The sequence below is a fragment of the Myotis brandtii genome, unplaced genomic scaffold (genome assembly GCF_000412655.1).
Source record: "Myotis brandtii unplaced genomic scaffold, ASM41265v1 scaffold475, whole genome shotgun sequence".
Taxonomy (NCBI): domain Eukaryota; kingdom Metazoa; phylum Chordata; class Mammalia; order Chiroptera; family Vespertilionidae; genus Myotis; species Myotis brandtii.
Window position 1 is genome coordinate 2,331,108 of NW_005368148.1, and position 16,842 is coordinate 2,347,949.

The following is a 16,842-nucleotide window of genomic DNA, read 5'->3' on the forward strand; positions in this document are numbered from 1 at the left end:
GGGGATGGGAGGGAGGGAAACATCAATGATGAGAGAGAATCATTGATCAGCTGCCTCCTGCATGCCCCTATTGGGATCGAGCGCGCAACCTGGGTAGTATTTGCCCTGACCAGGAATCGAACCCTGACCTCTGGTTCATGGGTCGATGCCCAAATACTGAGTCACACCAGGAGGGCCAGGCATTTCTTCTTTAACAACCAGGGAATCGTGCAATTTATAAACAAAGTAACCTAAATTTGAAATGATTACAGGGCACTCAAAGCTATTGTCTCTGTTCCAACCTTCACCACAGCTTTGAGAAGACTCCAGGAAGCATCTTGGGCTTCATGGAAACAAGGTGAAGCCCAATATTTGTCCAAGATGCTATGGCACTCTACCTCCTAACCCTACTTCCCAAGCTGCCCCTTGTTACTTCTACCGAAGAGCCCTTATTTCACTTAAACCTGGGTATCCCAGAAAAGGTACATCAGGGCTAAATAGCCTGTGATACACACCGAATATACCAGTATTTCTACATATCTGCACCTCAGTCCTGTGCATTCATTACAACCCCGTAATAAACACAACTTCCCAGAACACACCATCATCTATTTTATCTCCTTTTTGAAACTTTCCTTTCTTGCCTTCTCGAAATCTATTAATCTATGCCTCAGTCTTCTACACAGTTACCACTATTCAGTCCACAAGTTGTTTGTAGTAGTGTTTTTTATGAGTAAATAATCTCACTAGGTACTGTAGAAATCAAAGCAGTTATCAGAGACAGCCTTTGCCCTCAAAGAGCTTACCACCTATTCAAGGAAATGACATGTGTAAACAATCAGAACATACTAGTACATACCAAAATCAAGATATAGCTTGAGTACTTTGGAGAGAAGGGAGTTATTACCTCAGTATGTATCATGCTTGTTATAAAATACAAATCTATTTCAATGCAATTCATATGTTAGGGAAGAATTTAAACATAAAGCAAATTTCACATTTGCTTCTGTACAACTTCGTCAGCAGAAAACTGCACCCATTTGAGTTGAGCTATAGAAGAATATGAAAAACACACACATGCATACTCCTTAAATATTTACCAGCTGCATTAGTGTGCTAGGAATCACACCTATCCAATCGAGGATCGAAATGTTCTGTCCACTTTCAGATCATCTTCCTTCTTCCACTTCACAATAATTCACAAGCTGCAATCCTCCTGTTCCTCCTGTTGTTCACTTCCACTTGCTATGCCCAGGTCTTCACCAAAGCAAAGCACCAAATTTACCAGAGTATTTATGTATTTCTTGCCCAATGAACATGCATAAAAGCATGCTCCCATTTTTACTAGGTTCCTATCTTCATTTCATGTCAGTGAAGGTTTTGAGTGTTATATCCCCAACTCTATTCGTCCCATAAGCTATGTTGTGGTTTTTGTGAAATTTTCATAATGTGGTGATTTTTAGAAATTAATATGTAGTGTTAACAGAATTGACTGTATATGCTCATATTATTTGAAAAAGTACTTTTTTGAAAAGAAATGTCATTTCTATAGCCTTCACACACATATATTTCTTCTTCTCCCCCCCCCCCCCCCCCCCCAACACAAACATTAATTTCCAACGTGTCTGATACAACTAACTCTTTGTGGGGGGTAAAGAATGGTTCTAAACTCCTGCAAAGGCCAGTTTATGGTCGTCTCCCCCTCACACCAACTGTAGGAAGGATTGTTCCCTTCTATCCCCTTCCCTTTAACTCCAGATTTGCAGGAGATGATTTAGAGTCCACAAAACTGCAGCATGGTTTGAGTTGTAATTCCACTGCAGCCCAAGAAAAACTGTGTTCCATCTAACCCAGACCTCAAATATAGTCATCTCAAAAATTGTATTTTTTATAACACTTTTATCTCCATTTCCTACCACAGTGCCTGACACACTTTACATATTTAATAAACATGAGTTGAAAGTTCATTTAGTAGAATAATTACTTCTCATTATTCTGTTGCTGTCAGCACATTTATCTCCTTCAAGTGAGGTGCTTAAGGCCTGTGATACTTTCCTAAAAGATACAAAAGAAATTATATATCCAAACTACAATTGGACGTATAAAGAAATGGAAAACTAAGATAAGATCTGTTTTCCTAAAGTTAACATTGATGTCCACCTTAAAATGACCTTACGTGAGCCCTAATTTATCCTTCAGCACACTATGATTTTATTTCCTGTTTAGGAAGTATCGACTAACAAAAAGAAAAGAAAATACATTGCCCATCCTTGCTTTTGAAGAGTATAATCAAAGAAAGCCCAAAATAGCCAACCTTGTTTCTGAAGTTGTCAGAATGTGGCACTTGTAACTATAGGAACAGAGCCAGTAATTATTCGTCTTTAATTCCTTTGATTAATTTAAACAGCCAAAGAATTAGAAAACTGATGTTTGACGTAAATTAAGGAGGCAATTCAAATGCTGGTAACAATAACCTGCCTCAGGGATGAATGAGGCCAATTCCAAGATACTTGATAAGAGAAAGATAACTAAAATAAGCATCAATTGATGCACAAGATGTCCTCATCAGTGGCTAAAAAGCCCAAGAATCAAATTTGGATCCATCTGAATTGAGGGTATGTGTGTGTGTGTTTAAATAGAGTTCCTTGTTTCTCAAATGTTTCAGTCAATTTCTAAAGCCTAAGCTGAAGACTGTGGGTTTCCTGAATGGGCAAACCTATATGGCACTGGTTTAGACACACATACCATGAAACTCCTAAAACATGACACTTTATCTAAGCCCAAATATATTTTTTCATTCAGTGTAACCCAGAGAGAAGCAGACAGTCCCAGAACTTTTGGAATTCCTTTCTACAAAAAAAAAAAAAAAAAGAAAGATTGGAAGTTTTATTATTCAACAGAGGACCAAAACTACCTAAAAACTGGGACACAGAAACTTGATTATATTTTTAAATATTAAAACCTGAAACTAAATATTAATATCTTACTGTGTGTCTAAAATGTACCACAGTGTATAGAGTATTAGATATGATTTTCTTAATATAATCTCACAAATATTATTACCAAAGGATAAGAAGAGTGTTATCTTTGTGGTGCAAATATCTACGCTAATAAAAGAGAAACATGCAAATTGGTGCCACTCCGCTATGCCCACCAGCCAATCAGAGTGACTATGCAAATTAAACCAACAAAGATGGTGGTGAATTTGCATATGCAGGCACAGAGTGAAGACTGAAGGCTCTGGCCAGAGTGAAGACTGAAGACTGAAGAGGCTTGGCTTCTCCACTGTAGCCTCACTGCGGCCGCAGCAGAGAAGCCAAGCCTCGCTGCAGTCAGAGGGGAGAAGCCAAGCCTCGCTGCTGCCGGACCAAAGGCCTGGGTCCCGGGTGCTGGAGGAAAACTGGTGCTGGCAGCCAGGGGAAGGAAGGCCTATTCCACGAATCTCTTTGTGCAACGGGCCTCTAGTGTGATAATAATACACATAAGAAATATAGAAAAATCATTTGAAGGAAATGGATTTGAATGGAGTGTAAAGGTTAAATTTCAATACTAATAAGGATATGCAGAAAAAAGCGTTCAGCTTTTATTCTGAATAACTCACAGAAGTGTACCTGACCAGCCCCAGCAGGAGTTTTTGAGGGGAGCTTCGGGATTTGACTTCCCATAGGAACACTTGCCAATTCCTGTCCTCCTCCTCCTTCCTGCTCTGTCTTGTGACTAGAGGCACAAATATGCAGACTGGCTGACTGGAATTAGGGGTTGAGCAGGGGTTGTGGGCGGCTGGATAAAACAGAGTGAAGTTAGTACACCCTGTGAGAATCACAGTCTCCTTCCCTTGGGATGTGATCTCTGGTGACCAGCCACAGAGAAGCTGGGTTTGAGGATGAGAATGAAATAGTTAGAGCGTAATTTTGGAAGTTAGTCTTTTACCCCTAGGTAGAGTCCCCCCAATTTATAAGCATCTAACTTAAAACCAACATCTCCTATTGAAGCCTTACCACTTCTGCCATGGCCGTATCTGGAAAACACTGGAGTTCTCCAATAGAAAACTGATGGCTTCAAAGCAGAAAAAATGCAAATAAAGTATCACTTCACTTAAAATTGAGGCAGATTCCCCAGCAAGTCATTCCATGCTTGTCAAGGTCCAGCCCCTTCCCCGTTTCTCTTCACCTTCAATCACTTTCTAATATAGAACTTGTGTTGGTGCTTCTTAAACTTTATCATATGTATCACCTGAGATACAATGCTTATTAAAAAGGCCAAGACCCCTTGACCCTAGCCTTGTGTTCTGATTCAATGGGTGTAGGGTGGACCCAGATCTTTACATATTTAAGCAATACCCCCAGGTGGTTCTGATGCATGTGGCTCCTGAGCCACACCGATAAAAAGTACCCCAGGCTTAAGCTGCTTTCCCAAATTGTCATGCTCCTTTAGGTCTCATGACTTCCTTCTCCACCATCTGTCATTCATATACAGTGGGGCCTTGACTTACGAGTTTAATTCGTTCCGAGACCGAGCTCATTAAGGAGCTCGTTAACTCAAATTACTCTATCAATTCAATGCAAAAAATCAGCCGAGAGACAGCTGGTATCTCAAAACACTTGTTAGTCGGGACACTCGTAAGTCAAGGCCCCAATGTAATAATTACTGAGCACGAGTCTCAGCAAACTCCTCTTCATCTTTGAAACCTAACTCAAGCATGAAGCTTCCTGGAGCAATTTCATGAACCTAAAAGGGTAAATGATAGCTAAGTTAGATGTCCTCTTGCTCACCAGGAACCCCGAGTGTAGTATTATTCTAGCATTAAACAGCTATATTACAAAGATTGGTATACTTAGTTTCTTCACTAAACTATAGACCTATTATAAAGCAGAAGTTTCCAACAAATACTTGATTAATAAATGAGGCTAAGTGAGTGAGTGAATTAATGAACTAACTTGAAAAGTAGAGTCCAGATATGAATGGCTTGTCTAAGTGATGCTATTAAGCTTCATCTTCCCAAACCTCCTGCTCCCAAGCAATCCCCTGTAACAGGATATCGAAATTCTTACTTCACTTTTTCATCATATTAACTGCTAATCATTACATTAGAAGTAATTTGGGGTTAATGAACAGTTTCCTTTTACGATGAAAATCTCTCTACAAGGTAAAATATCTAACAGGTTTTTATTGCAATATAGAATGTTCTAATCATATTGCTTTTCCCCAGGCTCACTTTTCTAACTCCCTGGAACAGTTCTAATTTGGGGGGGGGAGTAGGTTATTAAGTCTTGAGATTTTTAAAAATAATATTTTTATTGATTTCAGAGAGGGAGAGGGCGAGAAAGATAGAAACATCCATGATGAGAGAGAATCATTGATCGGCTGCCTCCTGCACGCCCCCCTACTGGGGATGGAGCCCACAAACCCGGGCATGTGCCCTGACTGGGAATAGAACTGTGACCTCTGGGTTCATGGGTCTATTCAGCCACTGAGCCACACCAGCCAAACTCAAGTTACTTTCTTCACCACCCCATTCACTGGAAGAAAACTGCTAGCACCTTAAAGCAAAGTGACTACAATATTTACATTTATGCCTACAAATCTTGTTTCTTTAATTCTATCCCATATCTCTTACCTAAGTACCTATTTTTTGTCCTTAATAAGAACATTGATTTTTTTTCTTTGATTTAAAGAAGTCAGAAAACTTGGAATCTTACACATTTTGATTGTATAAAGTCAGTAAAGAATATTTAACCTAATCTCATCACAAGAAAAAAAAGTTAAAAGTATGTGTGGTAATGAATATAAACTAAACTTGGAGTCATTTCATAATATATACATATATCATATCTTAAAGTTGTACCCCTAAAACTGATACAATGTTATATGTCAATTTTATCTCAAATTTTTAAAAAAGCTTGCCAAGCAATTTTAATGTGTAGCCAAGAATATAAAGTGAAAATGAGTCTTATGAAAATATTGTCCAGAATTCAGGGCTATGAGTACTACCATTCATATCACTATGGTAACAATATACAGTTTGAAGGTATCCAATAGTGTCTCACATAATGGCCCTGGTAGTAATGCAAAATGTTCTATCCTCTGACCCACTGCTTCTAAAAGCATCCCGAACATGTAAAGATATTCTATGTACCTTCAAACACTATGAGTGTGCGGTGCTCTTTGCTTTTTTACACAGGCACTGGCATATTTTACCGCTTCCATATTTTAATGGCATTTTCTTTGAGAACATCTAAAACTTGTCCAGAGTTGCAACTATTAAAAACCTATTTATCTTAAAAGCCACTGGCAGAAAAAAAATAGTATTTACAGAATTCCTATTTTGCATCGAGCATTGTGTCAAAGTCTATGGAGGTACATAAAATAAATATAGGGCATAGTCTCTACTCTGAAATGACTTATTTGGGACAACTATAATAAACTAACATTCTAAGTAAAAGAGCTAGAAAATAAGTAAGTGCTAACTGGGTAGTATTCATGAAAAATATAACATGGAAAAGAAAGTGTGATTAATAAGGACCGTAATAATAATGACAACTTATCCTTATTGAGCACTTACTATGGCCTGGCACTATTCTATGTGCTTCATTAATATTAACTTATTTGATGTTCTTAACGCTAGGAGCAATTATCTTCTCCATTTTACCGATTAAGACATTGAGACAATGGTGACAAAGGACTTGCTCATGGTCACAGAGCAAGAGGACAGTGTCGCCTGGATTCAAACCAGTGACCTTGCTACACAGTGAGAAATAGCTTCATTGAAGGAAGTGAGTCTTGAGTGAAAAGCTAAGATTTCCCGTTTGTATTTATTTATATGAAGTGCAAGGTGTAATCCAGAGATTGTCCCCCCACTCTGCCACACACTGCTGTATGACCTTGATCAGGGAGCCTCCTCTCAAGTTTCAGTTCCAACACCTATAAAATGCTGACCCATGATCACTCAGATGCCTTTCAGTTCCGTAGCAATCTGAGTCCAATGTAAATGAACAGAAGAAATATGGGAGCATACTACAACGGCAGACATAATGAGCAGAGGTGTGCATATAAAGTGAGAGCGAGGAGAATGCGAGCAGGCAGAATCAGCTCCCGGTGTTTTATGAAATGCAATTTACTGCACCATCACAGCGATCTTCTTAATAGCTTTTGTGTCATGAAAGATATACACCATCTAGACATCCAGGTTGCTCTGAGTATCTTAAAGAATGAGTGAGTCTGGGAAAGATAAAAGATGGGCATCTGAAGTCTCCTCTCCTAGGGAGAGGGTTTTTCCTGAATCTCAGCAGATCAGGGTCACAGCTTCCTCCTCAGAGAAAGGCTTGAGATGCCAATGCCCCTTTTCTGAAGAACCTGTTCCCTTCCTGACAGCACTTTCCAGGTTTTGAGGACCACCTTCACCTTTGTTTCTCTGGGTTATGACAAGACCTTCAAGCGGCTAAGTCTATGAAAAGCTTGCAGAGAGAAACACTTCGCAGGGATATCTTAATGCAGCCCAACCTTATCACACAAAAGGTGGCTAGGAGTAATAAAGCTAAACAGCAGACACTTCTGCTTCATTCATAAGTGATCCACAATCCTACTCAATTTTCTCCTTGCTCCTTCCATCTCAGTTCTATTAGAGATTCTGAGCCTTTCATTGACCTGATTCTAGTCTGGGTCTTGCCCTTGGAATGTGGTAACTACAGTTCATTGCCTAGGGTTTTCTATGAAACTTGATACAGACTTATCCTGCGGGGTCTTTTCATTTCTGTATACTTGGGTTAGGGCACCAACCACAGTTCACCTTCTAGGTTGTCAACCCTCGCTGGATAAGAACACTCAGTCTCCCATAAGTTCCAGGTATTAAGTAACATGTCATTCAAAAAAATGTGACCGAATTTCAAATTATCTTCTGAAGTATCCTCTTGTCAGAATTTTATTCCTATATTTGTTTCAATTGTGTCTTGAGAAAATAAAGAGGAAACATGCAAGAAAATATATATTTAAATACATATTTGATCCAAACAATCATGTAAGATAGATACTGAAAGAACAATTTGGGCTGCTTTTGTTAATGTAGAAGAAACTGTGAAATGAAACGTTCCATAATTGGGGTGTAGAGTTATTTGTCAAGATGCAAAAGTACATGAAAAGCTTTATGATCTTGTAAGTTATGCATGTGTGTTTTTCTTCTTAGAATCTGTCATCAAAAAAAGCCCATGGCTGGAGGAGGTTAGTTGCAATTAAAAGACCTTTCATAAAGACAAGACGGAGGGCAGCCAGTCGTGAATAAACACAGCTGGCTCAGTCAGCCCTGCACTTCCTCTTCAGTGTTTATAATAAAGTGGAAGAAAATGGCATTAAATGTTCAGAGCCTCAGACCAAATCAACAAGGAAAATTCTATACTCCTAATTTTCCATTCACATTGTACTAATCTTGGGAGCAATAGAAGATAGAACATAAAGAGCATTGCATCAATAAAAATCATGTAACAAATGAAAGCTTACTGACATAATGTCCTTTCTACCAGCAGAATAGCTCTTGTTTTATAGGTCAAATGTATGCAAGACACCAAAGCAAGATCTAACAAACTTCATATAGTTTTCACCATCCTAGTGGCTCTTAAACACATTAAAAAAGAACATTTTCAAAGAAGGGAGAAAATTCCCATTGTTCATTCTAAATGGTATATACAACTATGATATTTAGACAATGTAGCCTTATTATCTGAGAAGTAATAAAGTCTGCAGAACTGTAATAAAAACTTACAAGACGAGTCATTTATTTGGAGACAACTGGGCCACATTTTAAACCCTTCTTTGCGTTATAAAAATGGATTATTCTAATTTTTACCTGAATCATTTAAATTTGCCCAAGCTGTTCACTTAGTAGCCAAACACACTGAAGCACACTCAGATTTGGGGTGGTATGACAAACCTCTGACTACACTAAAGTTCTTGAGTAAATTCACTGAAACATTTCATTGTCTGAGGGAAACCAATACAAGGGAGAAACATCAGCCATCAAATAATTCTAGTCTATTTTTATGAAGTCTTAAAATGTTAACATTGTCATTTGGTACCAAAATTATATTTTCTTCCTATGACCCTGTTCTCAAAGGAATGATAACCAAGACTTTAAAATTAAATGGGACTCAGTCCATTGCTCTCAGTCAGATGTGAATTCTATTATGAAAGTTGCTTTTGCACCTTTCCAGTGAAGGGGCAGGAGACATAGGCTTCCCTCACTAGAACTTGTGCACTTAACTTCAAATACATTGACTTTTCATATGAGCTTATGATTCACACTAATATCAAGATTAATAACAATATTTTTCATGGCAATGCTGATTAAATAATAAGGAAAATACCAATTCGGACTTCCAGCATATACTAGTACAGGACTGTGCAAATCAGAATATTCCCTTGGTCCTCCCAGAAAACATCTAAAAGCAATGACGACATTAAAAAATAAGACCCTGTAGGAATAAGGAAAGTTATGATGGTGAAGGAAGAAGATTTGACTTTGGGTGGTGGGCACACAATGCAATATACAGATGATGTATTAGAGGATTTTACACTTGAAACCTCTATAATCTTATTAACCAATGTCACCCCCAATAAATTTAATTTAAATGTACCTTAAAAAATAGAAAAGTTTTGTATTACATACAAGAATAGTCATCACTAAGATAAATTCTTATAATGTTATTAAAGATACAAAAAGAATTCTTCAGGCAATCAAGCAAAATATACATATGTAATTTAGCAACAGCAACTATAAAGAAACAGTAAATGAAAACAGCTCATATTTCATAAAAGATGTAGGGAATGTTACCTAGAGCTATCACCAAAAAAGGAAGCAGTAGGCCAAAATATTTTAACAGATTTCTAACAAATCGTTAAAGAATAAACAAATTGCAGGCTAGTCAGTGTTTCAGAGCACAGAGAAATGAGGAAGTGGTCCAAATTACTTTTGTGAAGTGTGCATGACATTGTCTCCAAAACAGAGTAAATGCTCATCATACATACACACCCAGAACTAGAGAACAATCTCACTCAAGACAATCTATACACAAACCATCACTATATATATTAGTAAACATAATAGAGCAGCATTGAAATATCAAGAATTATTCCATTTTAGGAAATCTCAGAATGTAATTCATCATAAAAGGGATGTAATATGATTATCTTACAGCTCCTAAAAGGCATCTGATAAAATTCAAAAGACTTCCTTAATAAAAACAAGCACATGAACACAAAACACTCAATCAAATAGAAATAGATGGATCTTCCCTTAACAAAATTTTGGTGTTTTTTTTTATGCTTAATTAGAAACTTCTCGGTAAAGTCAAGCAGGATACCTGGGGAACAGTACATTTATGCAAAAGAACACAATTTCAATGATGAATATTAGAAAGGAGGAGGCTATAACTATTCCTATCTGTAAAGGTTTTGACTAATACCCAGAAAAAAAGAGAATCTAACTGAAAAATTACTGTAAATCATGACAAAATTTGCTAACATAATGACATACAAAATGAATATCAAAATCAATAGCTTCCATATAAACTTAACAAATGTTAGAGCATTGGAATATATAATAAGAGAAAAAACATTTACAGTGAGCAACAGAAAGGATGTAACAAATAGCAATAAACTTAATATGCAATGTTCAAGACATATATAGAGAAAACACTATAACTCTGCTGAATGATGACAAGGAAGGCAGACCCTACATTATAAAGTTGTCACTTCTCATGGTAATCCATAAATGTAATGTGATTCCAGTGAAAAAGTCTAACAGGATTTTTTTAAGACAAGTTTTGGAACTAGACTAGCTATTTCAGAACAATATGTGAACAAAAACCAAAAGACACCATCCAGACAAATCCTAAAATAGAAAAAAAATGAGCAGGGACTTTTCCCACCAGATATTAAAATTTATTAAATCTTTAATAATAAAGGCAATGGTGGCACTGACACCCAGAAAAATGGGAGAGGAAGAAAAATCCAGAAATAGAGCCAAACAAGTTGGCATTTAGTACATTGTGATGAAGGTAGCATTTCAGAACAAGAGATAAAATGGGGCTGGCAACAGCTAGAAAATTTAGGGGAAAAAAGAGCTGGATCCACCTCTCCTATCTATGTCAAGATAATCTAAATAGATCAAAGATGTAAATGCAAGAAAGAAGGGAAGGAGCTACTTTTTATTATTTTTTATTTTTCAGGTATTGATTTCAGAGAGGAAGGGAGAGAAAGAGAGAGAGATAGAAACATCAATGATGAGAGAGAATTATCAATCAGATGCCTCTTGCAGGCCCCACACTGGGGATCGAGCCCGCAACCCAGGCATGTGCCCTGACCTGGAATCGAACAGTGACCTGCTGGTTCATAGGTCGATGCTCAACACTGAGCCGAGCCAGCCATGCAGGAACCACTATTATCATGAGAGTTCTGTGAGAACAAGGGACACAGAAAATTAATTTATAATCTCAGTAATCATATCCCAAAAGTTCATAACACATAAGTGAAAAGATTGATAAATTCAACCACAAAAATATCTACAGTGTTTCTTAGTCTTCATGCCAAAAACAAAGCCAATACCGTAAACAAAGTGAAAAGACAAATGCAAATGGCTTCTATGAATAAGGTTCTCAATCTGAAATGCAAATTACACCCACTTTGAGACACCATATTTTACCTAGTCCACAAAAATCCAACCATTTGATAACATCTTCTTTCAGCAAAGCTGGAGGGAAGAAGGGACACCCATTCATTGCTGCTGTCATTGTAAACTGCTGAAATCCCTAAGGCAGGCAGTTTGCAATATTTATCAAAATTATAAATTCATATATTCCTTGATCAGCAATTTTGCTTCTAGGAATTTATTCAACAGACTTAAAAAGTGCAGATAGTGCCTATTTATTACAGCACTGCTTGTCATAGGAAAAGGTGAAATCACCTTCACATCTACCAGTGGAACTGTATGCAAAAATAAGAATAAGATGTACTTTTGAGAGAAGAAAGTAGTACATGGATCTTATATGCTTCCATTTGTGTTAAAGAGTCAGCAAGACAGTACATGTTTTTAGTTGCTTCAATATACTGTAAAAAAAAATCTCTGGAAGGTTAGAAAATTATTGAAGAGGAAGCAGAGATGTAGGTAGATGGGTTGGAAATGAATCTACACTAATAAAAGAGAAAGATGCAAATTGACTGTACCTTTACAACACCCACAAGCCAATCAGGAGTGAGTATGCAAATTAACCCAACGAAGATGATGGGTTAATTTGCATATGCAGGCACTGAGAGGCTGGGGGCAGGCCGGGACGCCCCAGCTGCTCTGGGCCTCTGGGCAGCGTGGGAAGGCAGAAAGGCAGCTGCGGCCAGAGTGAAGGCAGTCCTGGCAGCCAGGGGAAGGAAGGCCCATTCTTGCACAAATCTTCGTGCATCAGGCCTCTAGTGGATGAATGATTGTGGTGAGAGGCTTATCATGTTCTAGGTTTTTTATTTTGGTACTGTGTGAATCCATTACCTATCTTTAAATTACTCTTAATTAAAACATACCTACCCTGTGATCAAATAATTCCATCTTTAAGAATTTATCCTAAGGAAATGATTTAAAGTGTGCAGAATGATGTAAGTACAAGAAGTACTCACTGCAGATCGTTTGAAATAGTGAGTATAAAAGAAAAAGAGTTAAAAGGAAAAATAATTCAAATTCTATATGCCCAAATAGTATACTAGTAGGATTACTTAAATATTTACATTATAGAATACCATGAAATCTCTAAAAATTATGTAGCAAAATACTATCTAAAGTCTTGGTAAGATATTCCCAATAAATCTATGGTCTCGTTAAAATAAATGAACAAGGAGGCTGTTGAATTGGGACTGCTCTAATGCCTTAGCAGCCTATATCAGCAAACCAAAACCTAAGCCAGAGTCAGTGTACTCAAATGAGAAAATAAAACTGAACACAACCAATCACAAACAGTCAACAAGTCTTTCCAAAATAAGGCAACCACTTATGCTAAAGCCCATCCAATTACTTCCTTATTGTGCATTTCTGTCTACTCAATAAAAACCTTTCCCCTAGCTCCCCTTGGGGGAGTCCTCCTAACCACATCCCTTTGGTGCAGCAATTCAAATTGATGTTTGTTTAAATAAACTATTGGAAATTTTGAACCTAAGTTCACCTTTTAATAGTTCCAAAACATAAATAGTATAATTCCATTATTAAAAAGTGTTTATGTATATACTTATACACACACTAGATCAGACTCAAAGGTTACAGACCAAAATAGTAATGGCGGCTTTCTTTGTATCACAGAATTAAGATTTTCATGTTTATCTTTTTGCGAACATATATATTCTACAATAAACATATATTTCCTTTGTAATTAAAATAAGTTTTAAAATCAAAGTAAAATAAACCTTAATTAAGGTCTGTTTCCATATAGTAATGTGGAATCCATTTTGTCTTGGTGCTTTTATGAATAGAATACCATTATATATGTTAGGCTACAAAATAAAAATATCTATCTTTACTTAAGGATAATTATAACTGATTGCAGAACAATATTCATCAGATGCTTTTACAAATGTTTCCTTGATATTATCTTCTTTAATTTTCACAATACCCCACTGAGGTTGATATTGATATTGTTATTGTTCCATTTTATAGAAGATAAAAGTGAGTCCTAGTGAGGTTAAATAACTTTCTTAAGTAATGTCGTTTGTAAAGCAGCAGAGCCAGGACCTAACTCCATGAAATGTTTGTAGGTTTAGCTATTCTATATGCTGCCTATACTGGTAAAACAAACTGAATATTTGTCCCCACTTGATAAAATTTGTACCATCATCATCAGACTCAATTTCAGGAGGTTGTAGATGCTCTGTAAAGTCAGTAATCCAAATGGTAAAAGAAAGAGTCTGGCAGTCTCTGGACACTGAAGGATCAATTGGCCTGTCTCCTGCACCTTCTGACAGTAGGTTTTTCCTGAGGGATATAACTGCCAGAGCTGCAATTCAGTATCTGAAGAGTGGCAAAACTAATAATATCAGTCTCTTGACCTGAGTAACGTGAGCAGCAAATAACACTCCTTTACACTGAACTTTCAAAAAAATAGGCCAAAGAGATGCACAAATTAATATTATGGCATTAGCTAAGTGATACTGCCTAATCAGATTAGTTTTTAAACACTAAAAAAATAATAAAAACACAACTGCAATGATTTTTTAAATCTAGCTAATCATCTTAAAATAAAAATAGGAATTTCCTCATTACTTTTACCCCAGATATTACTAAGAGGTATATAAGGCAACTACAAGTTGTATAGGTTAAGTTCCCACTTGCTCATTTCTTCTAAATTATCATGACTACACAGGATATAGATACATAAAGTATAGCAATGTTTGAAAAGAAAATATGGTGATTCCTACTGGTGCATGAATTTACTAAATGTTATACTTAAACAAAAAGCCACTATATTAAAATATTTTGTTTTTCAAATCTGGTGAAACCAAATTTTTCAAAAAAAGTCAAGATGTAACATAATCGTTTATGATTAATGGTCCATCAAAAAAAGGTCTGGGAGAAGGACACAGATAAATCACCTTTATCTTATGAATGTTAAGTAAAAATGGACTTTATATGGAAAGACTTCAAAACACCATGAACATGCTTGTTCACATATACTATTCATCTTTGGAAGTAAAGATGTCATAAGAGATAAATGTCTGAGGAAAGACTGAGGTAAATGCTGTGTGTGCTTTTGCTGGAGGACATGATTGAGACAAAAATAAATGGTGGTTCAGGAATGGCAAAGAGATTTAACTAGGGAGCCAATACCAACCCATTGCTTGTGCTTCCCTAGAGTGATAGGCTGAAGAGATAATGAAGCTGAATCTGGCTCAGTGAGGATTGCTGTGATTGATTGGCTATGTCTGCCAAGGGCAAAGGATAAACACAGGGGAGGTCCATGCTATAAATGCACCATCCCTAGACTAGTAAATTAGGCAGAGAAGGAAATCACAGCTAGAATTAGTATCAGAACAGTAAAGGCAGCCCAAAACATGCTTTTCAGATTAAGAACATGTGTGTGTATATTGACACCCACGAAAAAGACATTTTCTTTGGATTAATATATAGGGCAAATGGAAAGAAAAGGCAATGGAATGACTGTTGGTGTCCCTGGCTTACCTTGGTATGTCCAAGCTTCATGGTCTTAGGTGACCACTCCTGATTGAAGTTTACTCATTTATAAATTATAAGTAATAATACTATGTATCTCACAGGGTTCTCAAGGATCACAGGAGATCATGTGCAATAAATGGTAGTTATTAGAATATGCAAAACAGCGCTAAATGTTCAGAACTCCTGCCTAACAGGAAAGAGGCGAGCCCTTGGGAACTTAAGGGGTGAGATCCAGAGGACTAGCTAAGTAGTCAGCCTTGGAACTACAAAGTTTAATATAGAACAGCACATGTCAGGGAAAAGCAAAATGATTCATTTCCCCCAGTAATAAATTCCTTTATGCATAGTCTGTGCTTTCTCACAACCCAACATCAGCTGCAAACTACGCTAGAGCTTGCAGGTTTGTGTGACATTGTCATTCCACTTGAAGCAGTCTAATTACTGTTGTATTACTATTTTATCATTTAATAGTAGTTTTAATATTTTTACTAAAAAGTTCACTATCCATTCAGCAATAACTTAAGGGAGAAAAAAAGACCAGAGACAATGTTATTAATCTTTTCTCCTTACCAGAATATGTCTTGCAAAATAGTTTACAAATATTACTCTTCTTGATCAGTTCAAAATGCATCTGCAATCGGTAAGATTTCTGCAAATCTACTTCTGTACAGTTCCCCTGGAATTTGTCCTATGTTCAGCATCTCATCCCAGGGCTGTCCATTCTCAGGAGTAAGGATAAAGTAAAGCCAAGAGGAAAGGGCTTCTGGCTGAGAACGAATTCAATGTCCCATGGGGGCTGCTGGATTCAAGGAGAGTGATGTCCCTGGACTTTACAGTTGCTGCTCATCCAACCATCAAACTTCACAGACTCTACACCTGGCGGTCTTGCTGGGTTTTGCATGCAAATCAGCTCTTTGATGCTTCTGTTGAATTCCTAAATAAGACCCATTAGGTTCAATTCATTGGTATCTGCTAGAACCTAATAGGTAACTGAAGGGACACACTTCTAGCCACACTGGGTCCCATTACACATTCTATCCACTGAGACACACTACCAGTTATAAATACCAACAACAATAAGCCCAGACTATGGTTTGCACCCATCTTTTTGGCCACAAACAGATCTGGCTGAAATGTGGTGCAGAGACCCCTTACTAAAAAAGTGTGGGTGAAGAGAAATGGACACAGTAGAGCTGTTCTGAGACAGAGAAACGTGTGCCTTTTGAGATGAAAACTTTAGAACCCACTAAATTTATTCTCAGGCATATTTTACGTGTCTTGATAGAGTTAAAATAAGCATAAAACATCAAAAAAAAACTTTGATTTTAGGAAGAAACCATTCCATACCAGAATTCTCATTCTTTATCCCAGAGTCTTTTACACCAAAAAGGCATGACCTGAAATTTCATTAGTTTGAAAGAGAAGCACTTTTTTTTTGAAAAAGACATTTTGTGCTCTATACATGAGATATGTTATGTTGTGTTGGTGTTTATATAATAAAAAACACTAATAAAAATAAAAGAGGACTGTGCATATAGTCATAAGGAGCCTAGGCAGGACTTGACTGAGATTACAATGTACTTCACAAAAAGTATGTCTGATTGTTGCCACGTCACAATCATTTTTAGTGAAAATTTGAATTTGATTCTTTAGTATACCACCAAAAGGTTGCAATC

At 37.0% G+C, this 16,842-nt stretch overlaps 1 protein-coding gene and 1 pseudogene across 1 annotated transcript in view; one reads left to right on the forward strand and one right to left on the reverse strand.

The window, feature by feature from the left end:
• The window catches only part of PRKG1 (protein kinase, cGMP-dependent, type I), a 995,570-nt gene that overhangs the window by 882,002 nt on the left and 96,726 nt on the right, over positions 1–16,842 (reverse strand). The gene's annotated exons all lie outside the window — the stretch shown is intronic.
• Positions 6,648–16,842, forward strand: part of LOC102263033 — a 16,892-nt pseudogene continuing 6,697 nt past the window's right edge.